Below are 12,939 nucleotides of genomic sequence, written 5' to 3'. Positions count from 1 at the left end.
ACAAAATAAAATTTGTATGCTTACATACAAAAAAAATGTACTACCCTATGCCTAATAACGTTAAACCTTAACACCAAATTTTATGATTTGTAAGAGCAAATATATGCATTGAATTTAATTTAATATATTCGAAGCGTTTATCTTAGTTGTAATATTAATAAGCGTACATTTATTTTGTTGTGTTTTCGCTTGCCCAGAAACACTAAGCACGGGAGAGATGACAAATCAATTCAAATTTGGCTTTAGCACATTTTATTAGTTGATAGGCCAAAAGGTAAAGAGAATACATCGGGTGCATAGCGCAGCAGAACCGATAAATTTTTGATCGACTCCCTTGATTAGTTATATCGAATAGCATCGTCTAGTTTTTGAACGAAATTGTGAGAAATATTGCACTTACTTTATTTCTTAACGCCTTTTTCAAATTACACTGGTAATAAACAAGGTTGGCATCACGCTTGTTAAAATCTAATATCAATTTATTAATTTAAATTTGAAAAGAACATCAAACGGCTAAATATTTTCTTATCTTATTTAGATAAGACCGACCCCGATCATATAAATAATTTAGAAACAATAGTTTGTGAATGTTAGTTTTAAAATATTAAAAAAGTCAGTTTAAGCGGGTGAAAAAAACGCGCGTTGGAAATGTTTCAATAACTTCAAAACATTCAAAAAATTGTATTTATGTGACGTGCTGGTTTAGTTATTGTGAAAAATCAATACATCATTGTTCTTTTCTGTATGTGAGTACTTAAGACTGTGTAGGAAGTTTGTTAAACAAAAGTACTTTGTTAACGCTAGCTCACGCGCACAGGATACTACAATTGGCAGGGGAGGTCTGCATCACCTAACACAAAGCGTCTGTTTTTTACCGTTCTACAAACTAAACGCAGGCAATTTTGCATTATTAACTGAAGGCAAAAGCTATAACTCCTTCCAAACAGGTATGAATTTGTTTATTTTTAGTGCATACATATTTAAATTCCTTATACATAGCTATTTTTTTTTGCTACATCCTTGATATAAGTTAAAACGATAGAAACGAATAAATAAATCCATACATATGTATGGATTAATATATAAATATAATTCATAAATATATATTTTATTTTTTAGTGTTCACCCACGACTACAACTGTAAACATTGGACGTATCCTCAAACTTTATACGGTCTCTTATTTTACCTGTATTGTGCTTGGAATTACTTGTGATTTATATACATATGTATGAAAATATCCCGGAACATTTATATGTATATTTTTTTGCACGTTGAAGTATTCATATGTACCTATGCTCACACTTGTGCACATATGTAATGTTGAAGTTGCTCATTCAAAACAAATTTAATGCAAAAAAAATCAAAATGCTCGCTCCCAAGACAACAATTCTCTCCCTGATCCAAAATCATTGATATTTGAACACACATATGTATATCGTATTCTGTTATGTGTATGAATGCAATCATATATTGTCATACACATGTACATAGTTGAATTTTGGACGAATCTTAATCACTTTCGTTTTCATTAACCTTACCATACACTCCGCTACACATAAATAAGACTGCCCGTATATCTGTACCGTAAATGTGATGGGCTCCTAGCCAGCGTGACAAACGCGTCTACCTAACTTAACCTGCCCTGTAAGCGATATTTTAACGAAGCCTAAAAACGAGAAAAGAAGGGACCGAAGAAGACGGATAGGCAGAAAAAAGGATTAATTCGACTTACACTTAGATCTTTTGTATCGATATGCTTACAAAGTGTCTGTACTATATACCACAGATGTCATGGTCGTATGACAACATACTTCAAGTCTAATTTAGACTGACGGACAGAGATATAAACAGACATAGCGATAAATATAGTGTGAAAGTGTTGGTAGCCGTCACAGCTATCAATCAGTGCTGTTCCGGAAAAATTGTACTTTTCGTGTCGTTTTTAGATGATCCCTTTCTCACAAATTTGATGTCGATAGGTTTAATTTTTTCATCGATTCTGACAAATAAAAACAGCTGATCTGGTTGCTTCAATAATATACAGCGTGATAAAATGCCTAATTACTTGTTTTGAAGCAAAACCACGTCAGAAAGTGCGCGATTTAAGAAAATCGAGACATCTTAAATACAACACCTGTATATTTAACATGTCTGCTACTCTGCGAGTAAGAGCTTGCATATTGAAAATTAAATTACTAATGGTTAACAAATTTAATTGTTGTACCAAAATTTTGAATTAAATGGGCGGGAAAAGGCTTACCCTGCTGTTCTGTTGTGCGCATGTTATGAGAACAGTCTGTGCTGTTATGTGCAAATATTTATTTCCTTCGAACGTTCCGATAAACAAATCGAAATGCGTCAGCTGTTTGCACGAAAACGAAAATTCTTGTTGCCCCAACCAATTATTTTCAAGCCAAGTTTGAGGTTGGGTTAAGAAAAAACCCTTTATAAGGAAGGTACAAGCCTTGCAATTAAGATACGTTTTGTTACATAAAAAACCGTTTACTTTTCGTCGAGGAAAATGTTTCGTTTTTAAAACGTAGAAATCTTGCGGGTTGTAAAAACGGAAACACAAATTTATGTGATTTCGGAAAACTTTTGTGAAAGTGAAAACCGGAGCCTGTCTGTATATGAAGGTTTTTATTGCTCAACACTTGCCTTCTTTTCCCGTAACGTTTTATACCCGATACTCATAATGAGTGTAGGGGTATATTAAATTTGTGGGGAAAATGGATGGAAGCGTTTCCGACCTCATAAAGTATATATATACATATATATATTCGTGATCAGCATCAATAGCCGAGTTGATTGAGCCATGTCTGTCTGTAGGTCCGTCCGTCTAGTTTGACGTCTAGTTCTCAGAGACTGTAAAAGCTAAAGCAACGAAATTTTGTATCCAGACTGCTTCGATATTACACTGAATCAAGTTTTTTTAAAAATTTTGCCACGCCCCTTTCCGCCGCCACAAAGGACGAAACCCAAAAACGCTCAATCATAGAAAATTACCATATCTTCTAGACTGTCGAATCTGGATCAGATTGGATTATAATTATAGCAAGAAGGAAGAAATCAATTTGCAGCAAACCCAGCCACGTGCGACTCATTCTCCCTCTCTCTATCTTACTCTCTAACACATTCTTCGTAGTTCAATGTGTGCGCCCTCTGGCGGAGAGGAGCCATACTGACTGAGTATCGGGTAAAAATGCAGCGTAGCAGCGACTCACAACGTTTCCCCCTCGTTTTATCTGGTCTCACCGTTAGTTGGACTTAAGTCTGGTGGAATACGTTCATATGAAGAAAATATTGTGCCGCCGACTTGACAATACAATATAAAGAACGATGTCTAACGAAAAAATTGTAGAAGCTATGCGCAAGAATGACCCAAGAATACAATTTTTGGCAAAAGAGGACAAAGAAATGAAAAAACATAAATTGTTTTTAAAATGTTTTTAAGCATCTCAAAATAAAAAAGAGGCAGGTTGTACCTCTAGTCATGCCGCTACTTAACATTTTTTACAGGCTTCCTTTGTCCCCTTACCTTACAATCGCAAAATCATGGGAAAACTACAATTTTAAAGCTTTCGGAATAAATCTACACGCGGGATAATGCTTTTATCTACTAGGTTAACAAAAATCGATGCGATCGTATTTACATTTTTGGAACGGAAATGACGAAAATAGTTTCTCAGGCGATTTTAAGTCTCTCTACCAGTGTGGCTTAGAATTAAAAGCGTGCGGGTTCATGACCAACATGAACTCGAAAGGCGTACTATCCTCTTTTCCCCCTTAAAACGCGCTTATTCTCAGTAAGCATTCCAGTTAGCTAGTACGGTAACGATAGGGAATGATGTAATACGTGTTGTCTTTTTTCACTTTTAGTTTAATCATATGTACATATATGCACAAGATAAATACAATATGCATTACATGCATTATGTGTCTACTCATCAAATAGGTATATACAAACTGAGACTGCCGTGTAGTTATACTTGATACTCGAAGAGTGGTATATTAGATTTGTGGTGGAAGTGGATGTGTGTAACACCTAACCTAACCTAACACCCAGAAGGAAGCGTTTCCGACCCTATCAAGTACACCTAATTTTGTTTTTACACGGTATTTTTTTACACGTTTTTCAAATAACGGTTTGATAATCAAACATTTTTAATTTTTGTACACGTATTTTCTCCATTTAGTACGGTTCAAAATAACAACACAAATAGATAAAAAAAACATACACAAACAGCTAGAAATCAAACGAAAACAAGAAAGAGCATAAAGAGAATAAGCACATACACCGATTAATCAATTTCTAACAATACATACATACATACATACTAAATTTTTGGATGTCATATTCATAAATGAAAAAAAAAAATTTTTTCTAAATAACACTTTTTTCAACGGTCATTTTGTAATTTGATCAAACAAAGAAAACAAAAATTCTAAAATTCTAAAAACGATTTCTTTAACAAAAACTAAATTTTTTCCAATAGGTTTCATAATACGAATTTTATCTCCGCACTTGCAACATCTCTGCAAGTCACTTAGATATATCTCCAACTCAGCATGGATTTATAAGGTGGCGATCAACCACCACGAATATTTTAGAGTTTACCTTTTTCATTATTAAAGGCTTTCAAGGTATCTTACAGACGGATGTTATTTACACCGACTTTAGTAAAGCATTCGAATCTGTAAACCATTCCCTTCTAGCACATAAACTTGACCTTTTACCGTTTACGCCCAACCTCCTGAGATGAATTTCTAGCTATCTTTGTTCCAGGTCTCAAAGAGTTCTCTTCAAAAACTCCCTCTCTTTACCAGTAAAGGTTTCTTCGGGAGTACCACACGGCAGCCATCTAGGCCCCTTACTCTTTACACTCTTTATTAATGACTTGCCTTCACTATTAACATACTCTCGAGTACTTATGTATGCGGATGATGTTAAACTCTGTGTCCAGTACAAGGACATTTCATTTCATTCTCGCTTGCAATCCGATCTCAATAGCTTTCAGTCATGGTGTTGTGCAAACTTGTTACACCTTAATGCCTCGAAATGCAAAGTTATGACATTTCATCGTTCTAGCCCTTTGTTGGCTCCATACACCCTACTTGGGGGTTCTCTTGAGAGAATTACCCTGGTGGATGATCTGGGTGTTATGTTAGACCCCAAGTTAAAGTTTTCCGAACACATTTCTACCATGGTAAATAAGGCCATGGGCGTGCTTGGGTTTATAAAGAGGTGGTCAAAGGAATTTGACGACCCCTATATAACAAAGACTCTCTATACCTCGCTTGTTCGTCCGATCTTAGAATACGGCTCCTGTGTATGGTGCCCTCAGTACAAAGTACACCAGGACCGTATAGAATCAGTACAGAAAAACTTTTTACTCTTTGCTCTGCGGGGCCTTAACTGGGATGCGGGTGTAAGACTCCCATCTTACTCTAGTAGACTACTATTAGTAAACCTCCCATCCTTAGTTAACCGTAGAAAAATGCTTGGTGTGATATTTATGCACAACTTGATCAGGGGTGACATAGACAGCCCTGATCTGTTGAGCCGCATAAACTTCACGATTCCTGTTAGACTGACTATAAATTTTATACCGTTGTTTCTTCCACTTTGTAGATCGAATTATTCCTTGCATGAACCGTTTAGGGTCTTATGCTCGGATAATAATGCGGCTGCGCCCCTCGGTCGGTTGGGCGGGAGGAGGGCTGCGTTTTGCCTGGGATCCGCGCGTTACAGCCTTCTGCTGGTGTCAAATACAAATACCACTACAGTTACTAATTAATAGAAAGGTGTGTAAGGATTAATAATTTAATAAGAGGAAGAGAATTAGTGTTGGTATTGGAGTAGTATTCTAAGATCGGACGAACAAGCGAGGTATAGAGAGTCTTTGTTATATAGGGGTCGTCAAATTCCTTTGACCACCTCTTTATAAACCCAAGCACGCCCATGGCCTTATTTACCATGGTAGAAATGTGTTCGGAAAACTTTAACTTGGGGTCTAACATAACACCCAGATCATCCACCAGGGTAATTCTCTCAAGAGAACCACCAATTGGGGTATAGGGAGCCAATAAGGGGCTAGATCGATGAAATGTCATAACTTTGCATTTCAAGGCATTAAGGTGTAACAAGTTTGCACAACACCATGACTGAAAGTTATTGAGATCGGATTGCAAGCGAGAATGAAATGAAATGTCCTTGTACTGGACACAGAGTTTAACATCATCCGCATACAGAAGTACTCGAGAGTATGTTAATACTGAAGGCAAGTCATTAATAAAGAGTGTGAAGTGTAAATAAATTTTGAAATACACTTGTAACTGTGGCATATCACAGATGTTTGAATACAAAATGTTGTTGCTCTAACTCTTATAGTCTCTGAGCACTAGGGACGGTGACGCTGATAGGGACGGACAGACGAACGGACGGACAGATAGATATGGCTAAGTCGACTCGACTATTGATGCTGATCAAGAATATACTTAATGGGGTGGGATACTTAATGGGGTGGGAAACGCTTCCTTTTGGACGTTACACACATTTACTTTCACCACATATTTTCTCCAATATGACGGGTACTTGGATAGTGAAATACTGGCAGATATTGACGTATTCAACTTTCTTTGTAATAAATAAAGTCGGAATGTTTTTTTTTGCGACATAAACGTTAGTCTGTTGAACAATGTGCGTTATGGTTTCGTCATTTTGAAGATATTCAAAATATTTATGTGGTGTGTCGAGACTTTCAAATTCTTCCAGAGCGGTATGACAAAATGAGACAGCCGATTTATCTAACACCGAATTTTGTTGACGCCTCAATATTTTTTTGAATGGGTCTGATTTCAGATTTATATCCAGAACGCATCCTACAAACGCGCCAGCATCATTTATGGTGTTATATGTTTAATCATTGTCAAATGCATGACATCCACTGGAACGACTTTCAAATTTAACTTTATATCATTGTTGTATCTTCAGGGTGAATGATAGCAAGCGGACAGTGTTTTCGTTTCGGTGTCGGAGATGTAATTGAAGTGATCGAAGTTGATGATGGCAATATAAAAGCCGTACTGTCATATAAGAAAAAATCTGACTAAAGTGCTGATTCCGACATATCTACAGCCTCGTTTATCGCCTCGTCAAACCCGTCACACTCACAAGCGTCTTCATCTAAATTGTCTTAAATTTCTTCTTCATTATCAATGTCGCCATTAAAATCTAACATCTAAAGCAGATCTGCCCATTGTGATGCTCCTACTTGTCATGTGATGGTGTCCTCTAATTAGGGAGATTTGTTAAACCACCCCGAGGTTTCAATAAAGAGTGCCAATTTCCCTAGCGGCATGGTCACCAGGCTGTCCAGGTTCTCGAAGAAGACGTCTCAGCCTAGCACTTAAGGTAGATTGTTGGGGTGTCACCCCAACGCATTCTAAGAGTCTTTTCAACATGCCCAACTACTTCGTGCAGTGCGGTCTTAACTGATCTACCCTTTAGTTAGATGTTAGTTAGCTAGTCACCGAAAACGTCCGAGCAACTTTCATGAGAAGTATCAGGGATTCTCGGCTACTTTTTGCGAACGTACCGACCTGGTTGCGCAGCCAGCCAGGTGTAGTAAGCGCTTTTGACAGTACTCTTAAAAGCCTTGAGACCTCTGTGGGGCTGTCCATGGATTCGCAAAATGCCGCCCATGATTCTATTTTCGACCTCCTACAGGTTTTCTTGTAGGCATTAAATATGTGATGATATGGATACCAGCCTTTTTGTGTGTTCATCACTTTGCTGCAGAGTTTCCTCTATTCCGTCCTGATTTTGCTAAGCTCCCGTATCCACCACGAGTTGCGATTGGACTTTGGGGGTCGGCTGATCGGGCAGAATTTGAGAAATGATTTCTGTAGAGCCTTGGTAACTTTCAGTAGCACTTCTGTACTAGACGTACTAGTCTCCCGTGCGAAGGATTTTAAGACTTTTGGTGTTTGAGAATCGGATCCAGTCTGTCGTTTAGAATTATGGGAGGCCTTGATCTTCTCCCTTTCCCATTTGATATTGTAATGTATCGTGTAGTACTCCTACAAGGAGCACTCACCTGATACATGCCAATCCTTGTTGGCTATGGAGCCGCTGTTCGAGGCCAGGGTTATGTCTATAGCCTCTGCACGGTTGCTGTTGCGGAAAGTGGCGTGGTCACCCAGTTGCACACAAAAAGGTTTGTGGACAGGATGTACTCGAACAGCGACTTTCCCCAGGAATTTTTCGTCACCCAGGACCATGTCGTTTCCCTGCTTCGGCGCTTGACGGACAAGTGCCGTGATATCCTCCGAGGGTGGGTCCTCTGCTTTATATTTTGATTGTGCAGAGGCCAGATATATGTAGGTTTTTCCCGTCCTTCCTCTCGCATAGTGCATTCGTCAGGATCGTTGCTTTCCACGATAATGGTTACCTGGCTTACCTGCTGATTGTGGTGTGAGAAAGACGGTATCCGCGACCACTCAAACCCCGAACTCTTTCACATACGATCCAGGGCTCTTGGATTAGGGCCACGCTTTGAGTTTTGATTAGGACAATTGTGTCATTGTCTTCCTTGATCGGAGGAGGGATGCAGCCCTTCATTTTCGATTTCGTTTGGTTAAAGTTCACCAAAGCCTTAAGCTCTGGTTTTGAGAAACTCAAGAGTTTCCACGTTACCACATACGCATACAAACCAGTTGTCTGTGTGAACAACGACGTCATTTATAGACTCACTCAGAATTTCTGATTCAGCCATCCGTCAGTTGACTTCCGAGATCATCCCCTCCGGATGACCACGGTCGATAATGGCTACCTGCAGCTCAGGCTCAAGCTCGGAAGTTTTCGTAGAGTCATCCGTCTTTTCCGCTTCTGTCTAGAAGGTGTTGGTGGTGCCTTGGCTCTCGGCGCGTTCCGCGTCTGATGTGTGGACTTCCCCTTCACCATGTCGGTGTTATTTTTCGCCCTTTGTGCTTTTGCAGACGACACAGAGGGTTTGCTCACCTGCGCGGTCGTGCCAGATTCTTCTGGCGATGATGTCGAAGATCAATCCTTCTCTGCCGCAATGATAGATGCGCTGTGTGGGGTTTTTTTTAGCACGTTGTTTTTGTACTACTTCTTACTTCGACATTAAGCGACGAAGTGACAGTGAAGAGGATGCTTCCGCCTCACTGTTTACTTTAAAACCGAGAAACACAAAATCGCGGAATCGTGCAGAATGACTATATCTTCTAGACCGCAGAATCTGAGCCAGATCGTATTATTATAGCCAGAATGAAGAAAACAATTTCATATTCTTTCGATCTGCCTCTCCCTAAAACACTCGTTTCATGGTTGGCTTTGCCTATCGCAAACAGTGAGCGCCTAGATCTCAGAGACTATAAGAGCTAGAGCAGCCATACCAAATTTGGTATCCACACTCCTGTGATATCCAACCTGCACTGATGGGATTATTATTATAGACAAAAGGAACAAATCAATTTTCGGTCGCTACGCAGTCCCCGACGACACGTTCAGAATGATTTTCTGTATTTCTCGCACACACTTTTTGTCGCTCAATGTCTACCGGGGGAGAGTCAAACTGACTAAGTATCGGGTATAAATGTAGAGTTGGGTCTCCGCAGCAACTCACAACGTTCCCCCTCGTTTGGTTAGTATTTGGTTATAGTCTTGCATAAGTTTAACAGAACGTTCGGCATTTTGAAAATCTTCATGTCTATGCCATTCTGAAGGGTCGTCAGTTAAAAAAGTTTGGCAATATTAAAGCGATGGAAAAATGTAGCAGAAATAGTTCTCACAAACTCAGATAGTCTCTTTTTAGGCAAAGAGTCTTGAACGTAGGCAAATCTTTTTCTTTTAAAATTAGGCGTTTTGCAGAAGTTTCGAAGACAACACAAAGTGCCAAGAGTTGCGTCGAATAATCGCTGGATTCGCACTCACTTCCAGAATATGTTAAACGTCCTCAGATATTGATGGTTTACGTAAATAATATTATTGCCGGCAGTAAATGAAACGATCTCAGTAGCAATTCGCGCAATCTCTTTTCGCTTTTGGACTTGATCCTTTAGTTGATCCCTCACATTTTCGTTGATTTTTTTTTACCGAGATGGTGTCTAGACCAGCTTAATGCCCAATGCCCTGGTCTTTGGGTATGCCGCTGCAGTTCAAGAAATGTCTTGTCCTCTTCAATTTGCATAATGGACATGGCATCTGGGTGTGCAATATCGAAAAAAATACATTGCTCGTATAATTTGCACATTAGTATGAAAAGTTGAATGTTAACTATTTATTGTTGGCTTAAATGATAACAAATCGGGCTGAAATTTTGGGGGCTGGATTATATTTTAATGTTCTAAGTCAATCCGATCGGAGCAATATATAGTATAGCTGCCATAGGAACCATTGGCCTCAAGTCACCACTTCTAAACGTTGTCGAATTAGGCTGAAACTTTATATTTTATTGTTTTATAACAAAAGGAACATTTTTAGACCCTAAGACCTTTGAAAATACAACTTTTATAAATAAGCGTAACCCTTACGTACATTGGTTTTAGAAGTTAGTACTGCTATATTATTTTGATATATTTGTCAAAAAAAGGGGTGGCCACAACCGAACCAAATTGATTAATTTTTAAAAATGGGAAGTTACATACACATTGTAGTTGGAGTCGGTATTGAATCATAAAATATAATAAATTTACTGTCTAAATATGCATAGCACTTACCTTTTCTATTGATTCACTTCGTTTTATAGCACTGTTTGAGATGCCAAGCTTTTTTGGCACCTATGTATTTCAACATAAAAAGAGATTTTGGGTTAAACTTTATAATTCGTATTTAATCTTGGTGGCTTAGCGGAAGCCGATTGCTTGCTATTGCCAGATGAACTTTATGCGAGATCAATATGCAACCAATGCGCAGAGGGGTTAGCATAGAACTAAACTATAGACGACGGCGTTAGATCAAAGTGACTGCCGAAGTGGCGGCAGCAGATCAAAGTAGTTGCCGAAGTGGCGGCGGCAGAGAGCCCCTTTAGCGGGAGAGCGCAGCAGCTCTGCAGAAAGTCAACGCTTTACAACATATGTAGGCGGCTCTCTATGCTCATACAATAATAATGTTAAAGTTACGGTTATTCTTCAGCTGCTGGCCCGAACATACTCCCCCCGTTGGGAGCTAGTCTCTCAACAGATTCCTTAAGGGGCAGCAAACATAGCCGAGTGACGGCCCTCCTGATGTTTCCTGAGGATGTCTTCAGGTCAGCGACGCGACACACTCCGTCCTTGCCGAAAACGACATCGACCACTCTAGCCAGTGGCCAACGCATTGGAGGAAGATTATCGTCCTTCACCAGAACGAGGTCGTTCTTGCAGATGTTTTGCGCGGGGGTGCGCCACTTCGCGCGCTCTTGCAAAATAGTGAGATACTCTTCGCGCCAACGGCTCCAAAATATTTTTTGTAGTTGGGTGATTCGCTGCCAGCCATCCAGACGATTGTAGTTCAGCTTCGTTAGGTCAGGCTCGAGGATTTGCTCATGGGGGCCGCCTAAAAGCAGATGAGCAGGAGTTAAAACGTCTAAGTCATCAGGATTTTCTGAAAGCGAGAGCAAAGGGCGAGAGTTAACAATTGCAGTGATCTGACAGATCAGAGTGCGCAGCTCGTCGAAGCTAAGCACAGATGGTCCAACTGAGCGGTACAGGTGAAATTTTGCGGTCTTCACGGCCGCTTCCCACAACCCGCCAAAATGCGGAAAGCGAGGTGGGTTGAAACGCCAGTCGATCGAGTCAGCCAAGCAGGATTCGTGGACCTCCTTCATATGCGGTTCGCTCAGACAAAGCTTCTTTAGCTCCAGAAGCTCGTTCTTGGCCCCAACGAAGTTTGTCGCATTGTCCGACCAAATTTGACTTGACGTGGAAGTAAAACGCTTTAGTGCGCCTAGAAACGATGCAGTGGTCAAATCCTTTACGAGCTCCATGTGTATAGCGTTAGAAGTGAAGCAGATGAATACGCTAATGTAGCACTTGATCGGAGGCCTTGTGCGGATTTCTACTCCAGTGACTTCAAAAGCTCGAGATCCTTCCAAACGTTCCTTAGGTAGGTCTCCCATGATGTGTTCGACCATGCGCGGCCTAGTCCTGAAGCATCTCACACATCTGCTGACGACCCTTGACACTGCCTTAACACCTCCAATGGGCCAATATTCCAGCCGAATTTTGGATAGCAAGGCGCGAGGTCCGGCATGGAGGTTTCTTTCATGATAATATCTTATCAGCGCAAAGGTAATGGAATGTCCCTTTGGCAGAATGAGCGGGTGCTGAGCGTCAAATCCTAGCGATGAGTTGCCAAGACGACCTCCAACTCTAAGTAGTCCAGAATGATCGATGAACGGGTTGAGCGAACTAATAGAACTGGATTTAATGACTTGGCCATTGCGCCGAATCTCCTTTATGTCCATCCACAAATTTGCCAGCTGAATGTGTCGAATTAGAAGATGCGTTCCTTGCCGAATATCAGAATCGGTGAGTCCTGGATGCCTAAGACGATGTATAAATTTATGCATGTAGGCGAATGTGCGCTGCATGCGAAAGAATGAATTCGCAAATTTGCATCCGGACGTGAGATCGGCATGTGGTGACGTGATTAGCAATCCTCGCTTGCGAAGCTCCAAAGTTGCTATGTCGTTAGCAGGAGATACAGGCCACTTATCCTTGGACCCTAGCAAAAAGGATGGGCCGTGAAACCATACATAGCTCTAACTGGATAAGATGGCTGGGAAGCGAGCCTCTCGAGAGAATATCAGCAGGATTTAAGGATGTGGGAACATAGCGCCATTCCATGGCTGCCGTCAACTCCTGAATTGATGCCACTCAATTTGCCACGAAAACTTGAAATTTAGCTGGCTCGTCCCTAATCCAAGATAATG

General features: G+C 40.3%; 2 protein-coding genes across 6 annotated transcripts in view; one reads left to right on the top strand and one right to left on the bottom strand.

The window, feature by feature from the left end:
* The window catches only part of Chc (clathrin heavy chain), a 36,741-nt gene extending 36,448 nt beyond the window's left edge, over positions 1-293 (bottom strand). The window contains exon 1 of one of the 2 annotated variants that reach the window (XM_033381588.1): positions 168-293. The gene's annotated coding sequence lies outside the window, so the exon portion shown is untranslated. The remainder of the gene's footprint in view (positions 1-167) is intronic. The other variant, XM_033381587.1, reaches the window with a different exon arrangement.
* A 101-nt stretch (positions 294-394) lies between these two features.
* LOC26533845 (protein tramtrack, beta isoform) overlaps positions 395-12,939 on the top strand; it is an 82,260-nt gene continuing 69,715 nt past the window's right edge. Inside the window, exons 1-2 of one of the 4 annotated variants that reach the window (XM_033381593.1) lie at positions 401-947; positions 1,120-1,173. The gene's annotated coding sequence lies outside the window, so the exon portion shown is untranslated. Of the gene's footprint in view, positions 948-1,119; positions 1,174-12,939 lie in introns of all 4 variants that reach the window. The other 3 variants (XR_004469727.1, XM_033381592.1, XM_033381594.1) reach the window with 3 other exon arrangements.

The sequence above is a fragment of the Drosophila pseudoobscura genome, chromosome X, assembly GCF_009870125.1.
Source record: "Drosophila pseudoobscura strain MV-25-SWS-2005 chromosome X, UCI_Dpse_MV25, whole genome shotgun sequence".
Taxonomy (NCBI): domain Eukaryota; kingdom Metazoa; phylum Arthropoda; class Insecta; order Diptera; family Drosophilidae; genus Drosophila; species Drosophila pseudoobscura.
This window is presented reverse-complemented; position numbering and strand designations above follow the sequence as displayed.